General features: G+C 35.9%; 1 protein-coding gene across 8 annotated transcripts in view; it reads right to left on the bottom strand.

The window, feature by feature from the left end:
• LOC149556410 (2-oxoglutarate (2OG) and Fe(II)-dependent oxygenase superfamily protein) overlaps window positions 1-15,514 on the bottom strand; it is a 76,409-nt gene that overhangs the window by 13,267 nt on the left and 47,628 nt on the right. The gene's annotated exons all lie outside the window — the stretch shown is intronic.

Here is a 15,514-nt window from a genome sequence, read left to right as displayed (position 1 = left end):
CAAACATCTGATTAGTGAGAAAATTGGTAGGACTAGTATTCATTTAAAATATAACCAGGCAGGGTTATTACAATATTGGTGCCGACAAATTCATTTATTCATAGACTTTGGCACAAGTTGGGCGTCTACATTCTGATATCATGCCGCAGATAGTGGCTACAGATTATAATTGAAAGATAATCAGGACTTTCTACTGGTTCGACCTTTGCCGTTAATCATTGTTTGCAATGCCACAAATGACCACAGAGACCTGAAGATGTCTATATTTATATCTGTGTTTGTCGTGGAAGCAACCTTCACAACCACACAAATTTAGAAGGTTCTTGGAACTGCAGGATATCCATATTCTTGCCTGGAAGGATGTGAAGGGACTTGGATTGAGCATGTAGATTCCTGAGAATATTGAATGATCAGCATTGGAGCCAAAACAACACGTCCTGCTTCTCATGAGTTTGAATTCTGTTGGAACCTGTGAGATTTGTGTTTCATATTATTTGCAATACTGTATGTCTTGTTGAAGGGAAAAGTAGCAGACAGAAATTTTTGTATCCTGTATATTCAATGAAGGCATAAGCAATTAGCATATTCAATGAGATTCAACTCTGGATGACTGAAACACAACTCCACTCTTGTGGAATCAGCTTGTTGTCAGTTGAAGTTTGGGTCTGCAGCAGAAATGATTATTTGGTTACTGTTTCTACTTCCATTAGCAGGTATCAGGAGAGTTTATACACATTCTTGGTGAAGCTTAAAAACAGAGCTTATGACAAATCAATTCTAGTCATTCCATTCTTTATTTTCACCTTCAACTGTTTACTATGAATCTGGTCTTGAACCTGTGTTTCTAAAGAGTTGTGCAAAGATAGCATCTGATTATTGAGCTTCCCGCAGAGACAAGATTATCTCAGTTGAAATATTTCAGACAAATGGCTGCTTAATAACACAGCACATGAAATGGCTTTAAAGTTTTCAGGTTATTCTCATTACTATTTCATTTTTATATGGGTTTGTATTTCTGCTGTTCATTGGTGTGTTGAGCTTCTGTAGACTTGTAGACTCCTATACACACTGTAGCTTTCTTACTTCCAGTTCCAGATTTGGGCTGGAAAAAGATCATAACTTTGCATACCCTACTCACATTAATTTGTATTATTCTTTTGCAGACTGAAATCTACCAAACAATGTTCATGAAAGCTGTAACAGCATGCAAGTATACTGTTTGACAAAATGCCCTTGAAGTTTTGCAAAAAAAAATAGTCTGCTGGTTAAGCTAAGTGTTAGAGGGAAACACTTAAAGAATTTTGAATACAAGTATTGGAAATTAATATTGTCAGTTTGCAACTAGTGTTGTCATGCAGAAAATATATGGTTTAGGAAAAATCAGAATGGATCTTGTTAAGTTACAGCAGAAGATAGCTCAGATTTCCCAACCCGATAAGATAACTGACATACTCGACATGTATGAAAAATATAACAAACTCCCTCCACAGGTTCAGAATGATTTACCCTTCATTGACTATATGGACTTTCATCCAAAGATACAAAACTTGAATGATGTGGCAAAGAAGAAGTATTATGAATTGGCCTAGGATCTTCTTGCAAACAACAGGTGCAGAAAATTGTATGAGGAGTTTTCAGCAAACCAAAATCAGCTTACAAGTGGTCTGGAAAAAGAAGAGCAGCCAACTACCACTAATCTGCAGCCTTCTGTCACAGAGTTCACCGAATTTTAGACATTAGAGTTGAGTTTCGGCGAATTCATAAAAAATGAAAAAATCATTAAAATTCAGCTTAAATTCGTACGGTTGGAAAAAAAGCTGTTGCTTTCTGCAAAAGCAGGAGCAGGTTCAAAGCAAGCAGTTTCCGTTGATTTTGTTCAAGCAAACCCAGCTGTGGCAGACGCCAAAAGATCATCCCCCTTCGTTTATGTCCTATTTGTCATCAAGAAATCTGGTGATACCAATATCTTCTTGACAGGAAATGGAGACTGTGCCATCTGCCCCTGGGTGCTAATAGTAGTGGCTTTATCCGCAGATCCATCCTTCTTGATCATGAAACCGGAAAGACCAACCTATCATCTCCTCGTTTGTGCAGAGGCAGCTGCAGTAGATGATTATACTAAGTTTCAATTTATTTAAATTTATGGTGTATTTGTTTAACAATATTATGGTGTATTTATTTGTTTAACAATATTAAAACATTTTAGGGTTGTTTAGAAACTAGAGTATTAAAAAATCTATTTATTATATTAATATATTTTTTTGATCCGTAGTATATTAATATTTAGTATTTTGTATGTTCATTCATTATTATTTTTATTTATTGTTAGATTAGTTTATTTTTATATATTTTTTAATTAAAACATTAATACTTATTATTTGGTATTTCTATTAATAATTTTATTTCAAATCATTTTGCAATGATAAATTATTTTGATAATTTATTGGATATACGTTTTTTGAAAATCATATAAGATGAATTTAATGTCAATTTTTTTTTAATTTTTTCACCCTTCCGAACTTCATAGTTGCCGAACTCGAACTCAAACCTTGTGACTTAGCTCATGATCATGTAGAAGATGTTAAACATGGTAGAGGTCTACTGATGGGTAGTAAGGAGGTAGAGGTTTCTTGCGGGGTTGCTGATACTAATTCTCTTGATGGGCATATTGATAGTGAATTGGAGGAGACTAACCAAGCAGCCAATGATGAGGACTCAACATCTTTTGTAAGTGCTGATGTTGATTTTGAATCAGACTTAAGGATCTCCACATACGGTATATATTCTTCTTGTGATGAAATTATTTGTAAATACATTGTTGTCCCTAATTCTTTTTCACAATTGGGTGTGAAAGATGGTGTTAATTGTGTGGATATGTATGATGAAACACGTTCTCCCACCTCGTGTTTTTGACTTATCTCATACACCTACTAGTTCACCTTATTTGGAGAGTCAAATGAAGTGACTGAAAATAAAATAGTTGCAGCTCTATCACACTTTGATGACATATATGGTATATTTGAAAAGCATCTTTCGAAGGAACAGATGGAGGGGAACAAGGGGAACTTAAAGAGGAATTTCCATAGCTGTTAATAATCCAAGAAGGGCTGAAAACTATGAAATCAGATTACCTACACCATTCAGATTGTGATCGTCTGCTTGACCTCGCACAAATTCACTCAAAAGCACTAAGTAAGCAAAAGTAGATGGATGTGTATGAGCTCATGAATGCCATGGACATCCTAGAGGCTGTTTTAGTGGCATTTCATGAAGCAGAAAATCAGCTCGGAGTTAAATCATTAAGTAGATTTCACACATTCTAATCCAGCCCAACATTCAGATATGATCATTGAGGAGGTTGTCAGTGATGATAGCACGAGGGTTGACCAGGTTGAGTAGGGTTCATCTACTTCAAGTGGAGAGATTGTACTTTATGATGAGCCATTGACAAAGGTTGGAGTTATTTATTGTGACTATACAATCACGAGTTCTTGTCACTTGATCCACACAGAGGATTTGATGAGGCACAAATGTCAATTAGCTCCGAGTTGGTATCATCCGTTGTGGGATGGTGGTTTGCCATCACCGCAAGATGGGACTAGAGGTTGCAAGTATCCGAATCAAGTGATGATGAGAGATAACTTACAGGGGCACCAATCAGTTTTCTACTATAGCAATATGCATCTGAAGGGATTGGTTACTTCTATGTCACAAAGGTCTCATGTAGATACAAGTTTATAGGGTGGTTATGGTGTCAGTTGCAACCTAATAGGTTATGTGCAGAGTCTGCACATCCATAGGAGTCTTGTAGAGGTTGGATGTCGTTGTGAGATTGTAGATTCCTTCAATGGTTTGTATCTCCTTATGGACAATGGATGTAAAAACAATTTGCTTTGGGACCCGAATATTGATAGATAACAATATAGCTTGGTTGGGTTCCACTGGGCTTCACCAATCCTATCAAGGTGAAGATAAGATTAGAGTCGTGCGAAAAAGTTTGATGATTTTCTTGGATATATGTTTTGATTTTGATGGATTCCTCTTGTGCGTGGAATTTGGATAGTTGGTGTGGTGTATGTCCTTGCACAGTTGAGGGAGGCTAGATGGGATAGCTTTTTGAGTTGCCCACTTTTGAGATGTTCACTCTTCTGACTCCTACTATTGAATTGCTCCACAATTTCCAGCATGGTGGTGTGGTTTATGAGGTAGGTTGGTGTATATTATCCTCTTCATGGGCTCAGGTATTACAGGAGTTAGTGGGTGATATCAAGGACATCACACTATCTTCACTCAAGATCCAAGTGGAGCTTTTACAAAGTTGGTTACAGATCAGGGAGTCAGGAGTGATTTGTTGCATTCCATTTTCAATAAAGATTAATATATTCTTGAGCTTCAGCCACCTTGTGTTATTAGAGGTGTGTGTGCAATTATAGCTAGAGTGAGGTACTCAGTTGGGTAGTGAGCACTTCCTTTTATGATAGCAGCACATGAGATGTTTTGGATGTCAAATATCCAATTGATTAGTGTTTAAGTTCATGTTGAGTTGTTTTACGACTTTGGGGTTAGAGATGTTTACATTGGGTTTTGATTGATTTTTCACCTCAAAAATCATGGCTTTTTGCAATTTGTTTTGGAGCATTATGCTCATCTACAAAGTTTTGGAGCATTATCCAAAGTACCATTAGCGCTTCTCAGCAAACATCTTCTGCTCCAGATTTAGAAGGCTCCTAGAAGATGAACATTCAATGCAACTATTGCCACAAGTTTGCTCACATTAAGGTTGAATTTCGCAAGCACTTAGCTGCCCTATCTAAGCAATCCGGTTCACAACCCACAACAAACAGTGCGGAGCCCCTTGAGCAAACAGAATCTATCTTTTATGCTTTTTGACAGCTTCATGCTCTAGATAGAGTAACCATTAAGGGAGGGTATTACGATGATAGATAGTTTATATTATCTCTGTTTAGTATGTAATGGTTATCTATTGTAATCTTCTGTAAATATTAGAATGTTTATAATATTTAGTTTTCATTTTCTAGAATAGAATGTTTCTATTCTTTAGTTAGCTATAGATAATAGTTAGTTTTCTCTTAGCTAGAATAAAATGTTTCTATTATTTACAATTGTTTCCCAAGGAAACATCGTTCAGTCTCTTGTATAAATTGATCTCTTGATCATCATTAATAACAAGCAAATATTTTCCAATTACTTTGTAATAAACATCACACAGGCATTTCAAATTGTATTCTAGGCTCATCTTTTCTTTTATCCAATCTTGTTGTAGTTGTTGTATCTATAATTGGATTTCTTGATCATTTTGCTAAAGAACTTCAATAAAATATTATATTTGAAAATGTATTTATGCTAGAGATTCATTACAATAATATTTTGAGACTTCTTTTTATCAGGTTATTACAGGGGTTTTACTTGAAGAAATCTGAAATGCATTGCATCAATATATTTGCTTAAAATTCTGAGATTTTGTTAAGGGTTTTGAGATAACATCCAGTCAGGGATATTACAATTGTATCGTGTCAAGGATAGCCAAAGATCTCCCATAGATTTGAGCTAAGTCTTCGATGAATTTACATGCAACATCATAAACATTTTTTACCCACCCTTTGGTGCCTTGGATGATTCTCCTGAACTCTTCAAGGCCATCAACTAATTCCTTTGGAGAAGTTGTAGGTAGAACAAATGTTTGATCTTCCTACCTAAGTGGACGAGTTAGGCACTGTAGGTGTCCAGACAAGGCTTTGTTCTCATTTTTCAATCTTTAGTACTTTTCTTCCATCTTCGTCATCTTTTTTTTCAATGCCTAGGTGAAATCATCAAATTCTTCAATCTCTTGTGCCTTACTTGCATGTCCCAGGTCAATTGTTGTTACACTATATTTGCTCTAGAGTAATTTTATCCTTGGCCTTGTTAGTCCTTGGTAGTACTAGATGTACAATTTTGGATCCCGACTCATCCTAAGCGATCTTCAATAATTTATTCGCCTTATTTTTCTCTATTAGCTTGTTTATTCAGCTCAGAAATTCATGTAATTCCAACACAAGATCAATTTCTTCCCCATGAACCTTCTGCATTCTCTCTCTTAATCATTTAGGAGAAACCGTCTATCAATCATACACTTGTAACTATTTTGGCTCTTGCATTGTTTCCTCATGGAATTCTTCATCAGAATGAGAATTTCTAGATCTCCCAAGTCTTCAACTAACATTGTATCAAGGCATTCGTGGTTATGAAGATCCATTTTTGAAGAAGGTTCTTGCTCTTAATTTTTCTAAGTAAATTCTCTAGAATCATTGGCAATTTGTTTACAATGTACTTGTAGAGTTATTTAATCTTCTTCTTGTAATGCTCTTCTTGTGTTGGATCCAATCTCCTCCTGTAAACATATTAATTTCTTGTATACTTGAGGAAATTCTAGGGTATGACTATGTTACCTCCAACCTTTCTCTTCTTTGTGGGGGCCTTTCACTTGAGACATCTTGTCTTTTCTTTGAATTTATATCCTGAACAATACTCTTCCCTTTTGCACAGTCTACCTTTTCTTGTGGATTTTTTCCTTCCTCAATTCCAACTTCTGACAATTCCTCAATTCTACTATCATGGGTTTGTCAATCACCCATCAAGTCATAAGTCATGCGAACATTTTTCAACTTTCAGCTTGCTGATCTGATGCTTGACCCACCATCTCGTGAATTTTGTGACTAGCCCCACCATCTCATGAATTTTGTGACTAGCCTAGATAGTGTATCAAGATTTGTTATTTCAAGTCCAGACCGATTGGGTAGTTGAAATGAAATTCTTCTCTTCAAAATTGGGTTGAACAGTGTTGGAAGGATTCTACATTAACTGATTATCTTAAGTGGTATATTGTAGTACATACTTTTGCTAATTATATTATCATCTACTGCATTGGCCCAAAAGTCTTCAAGTTGCATCTTGTGTCTATATTTTCTGTCAGCCACCAATTTTAATCTAACTGTAATAACCCCAATAGGTTATAACTTCTTCAAACACCAAAAATCTTTATACTTGAGTTGTTTGACATTTCGTCAAACACTTTGCAAGCAAGCTCTAATACCACTGTAATAACCCTCCTCAAATCTGCCCTCAAAAATGCTGATGAAAGCTCAAGGAATTTCATCAAACAATTCACATGCAAGGGACATATGACTGATATAGTATTCCAGCTAGTTTCAAATGACTTTTTCTACAATTTGCATCAATGAAATCTTGTGCTAGAAGACTACAATGGACTACACAATGACCTAACATGATTGTGCTACTAATTTTGACAATATTCAATGCATATATATGAGCTAAGCATGAGAAATGAACACCTACAGCCAATTGACATTTTTACAAACAGTTGGTATGCAAACTAACTAGCTGACAAATAATGATATTAAATTTCTTAAATGACACCAGCAACTATTATCTTCTTAATTGCAATGAAAAAATACAATGCTCATGAAATATGGCCAAGACTTTGGCATTTACATGGATTACAAAATGATAATGCTGGTATAATGCACACTTACAGCTGAAAGTTTATAACACCCTAAAAAACAATACTAACAAAAGAACCTAGTTGTAGATGGCTGTAATAATTTCCTTCAATGCTGCCCCTTCTGCTTTGCTTTTTACGAACTCCTTTTTCGGCCTGCTTTTTCAGCCTACTTTTTCAGACTGTTTTTTCGTACCTGTTTTTTCAGCCTGCTTTTTCGGTTCCGCTTTTTTCGGATTGCTTTTTCGACTGCTTTTTCGGATCTACTTTTTGGACTGCTTTTGCAGACTACTTTTTCAGTTCTGCTTTTTCGTATCCGCTTTTTCGGATTGCTACTATGTTAAATCTCAATACCATATCTTTCAATGGCGTCAAGATTTTCAGCTTGAAGGGATTTTGTCCTTCAAACTATTGAGATATAATCTCCAGAAAATTCCCCAATTTCTTTGATACTTCCAAGCATGCATAAAAGAAGCTCTTCCATTTCTTTTATAGTGTTCTCACAAGAGCTCCATCCTTCGTTTTCTCAATGTGGGATAAAACATAACTCCCTTTATGTAACTTATGTCTCCAATGTGTTATAAAATAAAGGGGACTCTTTTAATTTAAATGTTTCCCACAAACTATAGTCTATGCATTAATAAAGTTAAATATTAAAATTTAACTTTATAAAATAGTTTTATCAATGCATAACAAATCTTATCAGTGATAAACAAGTCTTCTTGTCGATTTTAAACAATTACCATCGACATACCGTTGCCACTGGATGTCCGCCCATGCCCAAGATGACTTACTATAAATAGCAAGTATGCCCAAAGTTGCCTCAAAACCCCTCAGAAAGACCTGCAACTGAAACTCTCTAGGCCAAATGGCCTCTAAGTCCCTTTAATGTCCTGGTTAGCCTATGGGAGCGTGGGGAAATAGGCTAACGACAACATCATGCTATGAATGCTAAAAAGGGGACATTACACTAACATTATGGTCAACTTTGGACCTTGCTATTAAAAATGAGAGATGGTAAACTCATATTTCTTCTACTGACAGTGATGGGCATACTTAATAAAAATTCCCATGAATATTGGGAATTCAAGTCCACACTTCCCCTTCCTTTTGCATTTTATCGTAAACTGTCAATTGCCTCATCACCTCCACAAGCACCATCTTATCAGTCGAGTAGCTAGGAAGCCTAAAGGGATGGGAAGACAATCCTTGAAGTCAAAATATAAGTGAATGTTGGGAACTAGATGAACCATGAGCCATATTTTTCTATCAATTTTATTACTTATTCTGAAATTACTATGTGAATGTCACTCTAAAGAGATCTAACAATATGCACAGTGAAGGCATCATTGGCTCTCAAGAAACTAATTGTATTAGACAAGTATAGTTGATGATAGCATTCATTGTACATACACCTTGAGTTGTCCTAGGCTACACCCTATGGGTCCTCTACATCTCATACCATCATATCTAGTTAGTCTTGCTAACCTATATATAATAAAAGAGGTCATATAAAAAGACCCAGAATATTCCAAATTCCTCAATTGCTCATTTAATTATTGATTAATATTGACCAATCCACAATCTTTACTCCATTCCTTACTTCTTTGATGAAATAGAAAAGTTTCGAAGAGGAATAACTATGGGCATCCCATGATTATGCTCAACAACATCAATATGTCAATTTATTCCTATCTGAAGTCCATCCCAACAAGCTACTTGGACCTTTGCATCCACTTGTGATTGATGACTTCTGCACATCCATCCACTCCAACCTCATAGAACCTTAAAGCTCTCTTCTTTGTCTTATGTAACATGGAATGATACTTTGTAATCCTAAATGCCAGACTTGATCTTTTCTCAAAATTATAGTACTTTGCATATTCAACAATCAAATTTGGGCACTATAGAACAAAAGGGAAACTAGCTGATGCCACAACTCCAATTTTGGATAGCTTCTTAGCTAAAAATGATGGAGGATGTGTTTCATAGCCAAACATTCTTCTTTTAGTTTCATCCAAATTGAGAGATCCTAGCTTGGCGTTGCCGACCTTTCCAATTTGAGATGATCCATGACTCAGGGAGAAATCCTTTTAGCTTACTCTTGTTTTGTGATTGTCTTAGCATGATTGCTAACTTTGACTTTGCCATATAACTTGCTTAGAAGAAAAGAACTTCTTGACTTTTAAACTCACTCCAAATTTGTTTATCTTCTTAAACTCGCATGCCCTTGCCTAGTACTCTTCAACCTGCAATGTCAAAAAATAAAACTCTACATTCCCTTATATAGAGAATTCACTCACTCTACTACTAAGTTGGCAGTGGACTAATTTTAGCACCTTCATTTAATGATTTCCAAAATATTCTTTCGGTTTCCATTTTGGGGAGGATTTGAGTTGTCTTCTCAATGACTACCACAAGTAGCTAAATATTACCCACTCCTTAATTTCTACAAGTCACACCCCTTTTTTTTGAAATATCATCTTGGGCATTTTAATTCATTTCTTTTCTATTCCAATGTTGGAGGCATACTAGAAAAGGAAAAGGATTTTCTTTACAGACTATTTCAACATTTCATGCAGCTTTACACCCTGAGCACTATGGAAGACATAAATGCAGCAAGTCAGATAGCAATTCTGGAGGTAGAGATCAAGGATCTAATTGTCGATACTGCAAGGATGCATATAGAGCGCCAGATGGTAGTTCAAGATCGCAACTCGCTCTAAAAAGATCATGCACTATTAGCAAAAGCTCATAAGTAGCTGAGAGCAGATCATCAAGTGTGGCAAGGAAGTACCAGACATTGGTGGTGGAAGGGTGAATCAGAGTAGCATAACGGAAGTCGATGGTGTCAAAGGTTGAATATGGCAACTTGGGGAAGTGGAAGTGGGCGATTTTTGGCACAATTTTGTGTAGGATTGTGTCTAGTAGACTAGTACAATGCAAGTACTAGGGGAGGCACAAGGTTCTAGAAGTGTATCGGTAGGTAGGTGTTGGTGGTCATTTTGGGTTGCAGTCTTGGAGACAAGTCGGGTGTAGGGCATGCTAGAGGGTCGCTCAACAAGCAAGCAGAGTGACACAATTGGAAGTCAATGAGGCCGAGGGTTATGTACAAACTTGGGAAAGCAGTTTGCTTGTGCAACTAGGTTGTGGCAAGCATGTCTTTCAATGGAGTCAAAATTGGTTCTTGGGCAATCAAAGGTGGAAGACATAATTGGGGTGTTGTCGTCGGATGACACAAGGTGGCTAACTGGAGACAGAAGCACTTTGTGTGCAATTCTCAAGGTGTCATTTGGTATGGACAGCTCAGTGGAAGTCAGACATGGAGTGAACTCATGTTGTGGGTTGACATTTGGTATGCTAGCCAGCATCAAGTATGTTATGGAAATCAAAAGGGTGCAATAGTGTAATGGTGATGATGAAAGTCAGTGCATGCTACACAAGGGCATTTATAGATCCCTTTATTAGGTCACAAGGGTGTAGAGGATGGTTTTCAAGTCGATGGGTTCCAGTCTCAAGGACGTTGTCTATTTTACAATGGAGGAGGATGTAAGGGGTTGTCTATTCACAAGATGAAACTCTAAGAAATCTGATGGGATTCTTCTCAATCAAGGAAAATACACTATTGATATTCTAGGGAGATTTGGTATGTTAAATTGTTGATCAATGTCTACACCCATGGAAACCAACTTACATAAGTTAAAAGAGGCAACAACAAAATCTAGATTTGCAAATCCTACTCTTTATAGACAAATAATTGGATCACTAATGTATCTAGTTAGCACTCGACTAGATATTTGCTATGCAATGAATGCTTTGAGCCAATTTATGTGCAAACCACGAGAGATACACCTTGTTGCTACAAAACTTATATTGAGGTACCTTCAAGGTAGTATTGGATATGGTCTCAAATATGGAAAAGTTGATATAGATCTACATGGATAATCTTATTTAGATTGAGCTGGAAGTGTAACTAAATGGAAAAGCACATCAAGATGTTGTTTCAGTTTGAGTTCAGCTATGATCTCTTGGATAAGTAGGAAACAATCTTCAATAGCACAATGTTTGATAGAAGATGAATACATTGCAGCCTCTATGGGAGCAAAAGAAGAAATATGGCTTCAGAAGTTAATTTTGGGACTATTTGTTGAGCCCCTGAAACCTACTACTATCCACTGCGATAATCAGAGTTGTATTAAGCTCTCCATGAATCCAGTGTTCCATGATCAATCAAAGCATATAGAGATTTCTTACCACTATGTGAGAGATATGGCAAGAAGGAACATCATCCAATTGGAGTATATTAGTACAAGCGATCAAATAGCAGACATTCCAACCAAGCCTCTCTTTAGAGTTAAAGTTGAACACTTCAAGAAGAAACTTGGTATGGTTGACATGTAAGTTATTGAGACTAAGTCTCAAAATTGTTTATTCATACTAATATGTATATTTAAAAGATGTTTGATGTGTAAACTCTTTTTTCATGTGTGTGACTCTATGACTTTATGGGTATCCTGTGTACATTATTGAAAGGTGACGATCTTTCTGATAATATACACTTGTATCCAACATTGTAAGGTGACGACTTTACAATGTTCACTATCATGATGATTATCTTGTGACTTGATATTCATAGACATGTCATGGTAGTTAGTTATCTCTTGGACATTTTGATGGATATCATGTGACTTGATATCAAGTGTAGATCATTATGTTCTTCATGAGATAACATGGTGGATATTATGTGACATAATATTAGTGGATATGCCATGACTTGTTATGGTAAAACATCACGAGACTTTATGTCAGTGCACATACCATAACTTGGATACTTTGATATCATGAGTTACATGATATCTCCATTGATATATACTTGATTGTCTTCCCTAGCTAAGAGGCGGTGATGATACATGGTAGCTTCTAAGGAATGATACCTTGGAGATAAAACTATCATTCTTGTATTCAATTGAAACTCTATGCATCATAACAGATCAAGTATACTGAAATCTGTACCAGCAGATTCTAATATTATTTATCTTCTCTTGGCATAGATCGAGCAATGATCATATGTATTCATAGAACAGATCAAGTAATGATCAAATGTATTAATGTTGAACCACATTATGGATTGAGCAATGATCTATCAAATTACATGCAGATCGGTGACTTGCCAAATAATATTTGGTTAAGTAATAACTAACCTGATAAAGGTTATGTCATGCATTTTTTTTATTGTGAAAAGCCATGTCATGAGCAGACATGGCTCCATGTTGTGGAGACATGTTGTCTCAGGACATGTCTCTTAGAAACAATATATATATTCATGTCGATAGACCAAAAGAGGCATCGAAATTTATTAATGTTCTCTCATTTGGTATTCAGTGATTCCAGACTTATCAAATACTCAGATTTATATTCATATTGCATTCTTATTGATATACATATTCCTTCAAGAACAAATTCTGATCATAACCTGCAAGTAATAAAAGGAAATTAGTACATTGCAATCTGAAAATAAGAAGACATTTATCAGTCTGATAAGAAATTTAATTTACATTCACAAAAACAATATTAAATAAATAAAACAAATGCATTTAATAAACTTTCACTCCATTGCCCTCCTATCAACAAAATCTTGTGTTTTTAAATAAGTCTGCTCTCAGAACACTGCACAAAAGTGGTGAAGAATGGAAGAAATTAAAGAAGTTGATGCAAAAATCAAATTGTGACTATAAAGGCATATTAATGATAATGATGTAAAAAGCCAACTTGATAATGTGAGAACGATCTAAATGCAAGAGATTAAGTATGGATAGATCAACCTGAATTCTAGGGGCCTCCAAATGTGTAATGTCCCCACTAACTAGGACATTAATACCTGCAAAACCAATGTTAGAATTTATACAATAATAAAATATATCTTACTGTTCTACCCTGTATCCTAACCCAACCTTAAAGACGTCTCTAGATCGGGTTACCTAACCCTTAGTTATTCAACCGTCTTTTTTAGAGTGCACCCTTTAAAGTTCACATGTGCATATGTTGACACCATTAGAATATTCCTTCCATTATACTTCCTCAAGCATGTTGGTCAAATGGAGATAATTCTTGTATACCAACATTATAGAGGTTGTATCCATTATGTAGTGTTTTTGGCCAAATGGGTGTTACAACCATCTCTGATACCAACACTTTACCATAATCTCTATTGTGTCAGCCAAACAGTGTAATGGGCACCCCTGGATGTCCCATAAAACTAAACCAATTTGCTGAAATGAATTTTGTCAAATAGTTTGCATGCAACCTCTTAAAACCCCTTATAACTCTGGAAATCAAACGTTTATTTGTTTGTTGTGTTTCATGCATGGAATTGGTATCATACAACATAAACAAGCAAGAAACTACAATAATATGCAAAGTGGAAATGAACTGCTGCTAATAAAATGTTATTTTCAGAATTCATAAAACCAAATACATGGCAGATTTATCAACTCACTAATTACTTCAGCAATATTGTCATAATACTCCAGCCCATGCTTACGAACTTGCTGCTACAATACTTTGTCCTCCAATCAGTCCACTACCTTCATAATACCATTCCCTCCAAGCGGCATAAGCGTCGGACAAGTAGTGAAGAAGATATGAGCAAAATATCAAATCTGCCTGTAGCCGGAAATGCAACTAAACTGCCTGATAATGAAGCCAATAAGAAAGAATTCCAAAGGCCAAACCCCAAGGGAATGACGTCTAGAATGTTACAAGAGAGGATAGACGTCCTCAAATGCCAAGAACAAAGCTGCAACTCACACACCAATTTCTTCTCATATTCAACCTCCCTAATGAAGCCACAAATGCTTCCTTTTATTCTATTCCCACGGGTCCGCTCAACTCATATGGGCAATGTGGGATAAAAGATGTGTAATATAAAACATATATTAAAATACCCCTTATGTCTCCCTTGGGTACACATCACCATAAAATAAATATTAAAGTAACACTTTAATATTTTACAATTAAATTAGACGTTACTTTAATAAAACTTCAGGCATTAAAATGTATTAGCAATCGGACTCCAAATAATGTGAGTGATAGCTCATCGGAAAGCTCTCACCGAGGAGTATCGAATCCAATCACCAAAATTGACCTGCACTGTGTCCTGCCGACTTACTAAAAATAGTAAGTATGACTGAAACTGAGTAAATCAACTTCGTTTTGGCCCAAACTGGAAATGACTAGGCCAAAACACTCCAGGATCCCATTAAACCCTTCGTTAGCCCTCGGGACCATGTAGAACAAGGCTAACGCACACACACTTGGTCAACTGCTAAAAGATGGGATCATTACAAACAGGTAGTACCTATCTTTGATACTGACACCAAGAGCTTGTCATTTACTTCATCATAATTGTCAAATGGGAATGAACCCATCTCTGATACAAAATACGTGAAGTGATAACCTTGGATCATTCCATGACATTCGCAATGAATGCACTCCGCCAAGTTTATACTTGAATTGTATTAAGACATCCGTAAAGAATGCCCTCCACCAAGTTATACTTGGATCGTTCTCCACCAAGTGCACTTGGATCATAATATGACATTCATATCGAATGTCCTCCACCAAGACATGCTTGGTCATATTATGACATTCTCAACAAATGTCCTCCACCAAGACATGCTTGGATCGAAGATATTATATCTATTCAACCTTTTATTACTTTTCATTATCAATTTTATATTATTATATTATAATATAAAATATAACTAATATCTATATTCATTATCCCAAATATAAGGAAACTTAAAATAAATGCTTATTATTATTATTACATAATTATGGATTCCAAAAAATATATGTATATTTGTTAGATTATTAATAATTTAGAAGGATCCTTACATACCTTCGCTGGATGTGTGGACCTTGATGCTTTTAATACGAGCTAGGGCCCACCCTTTTCACTTTGGCCGTCACCTTCCTTAATACTTTCTTCTTAAT

The sequence above is a fragment of the Cupressus sempervirens genome, chromosome 5, assembly GCF_028749045.1.
Source record: "Cupressus sempervirens isolate cs-2001-9-10 chromosome 5, ASM2874904v1, whole genome shotgun sequence".
Classification (NCBI taxonomy): Eukaryota; Viridiplantae; Streptophyta; class Pinopsida; order Cupressales; family Cupressaceae; genus Cupressus; species Cupressus sempervirens.
This window is presented reverse-complemented; position numbering and strand designations above follow the sequence as displayed.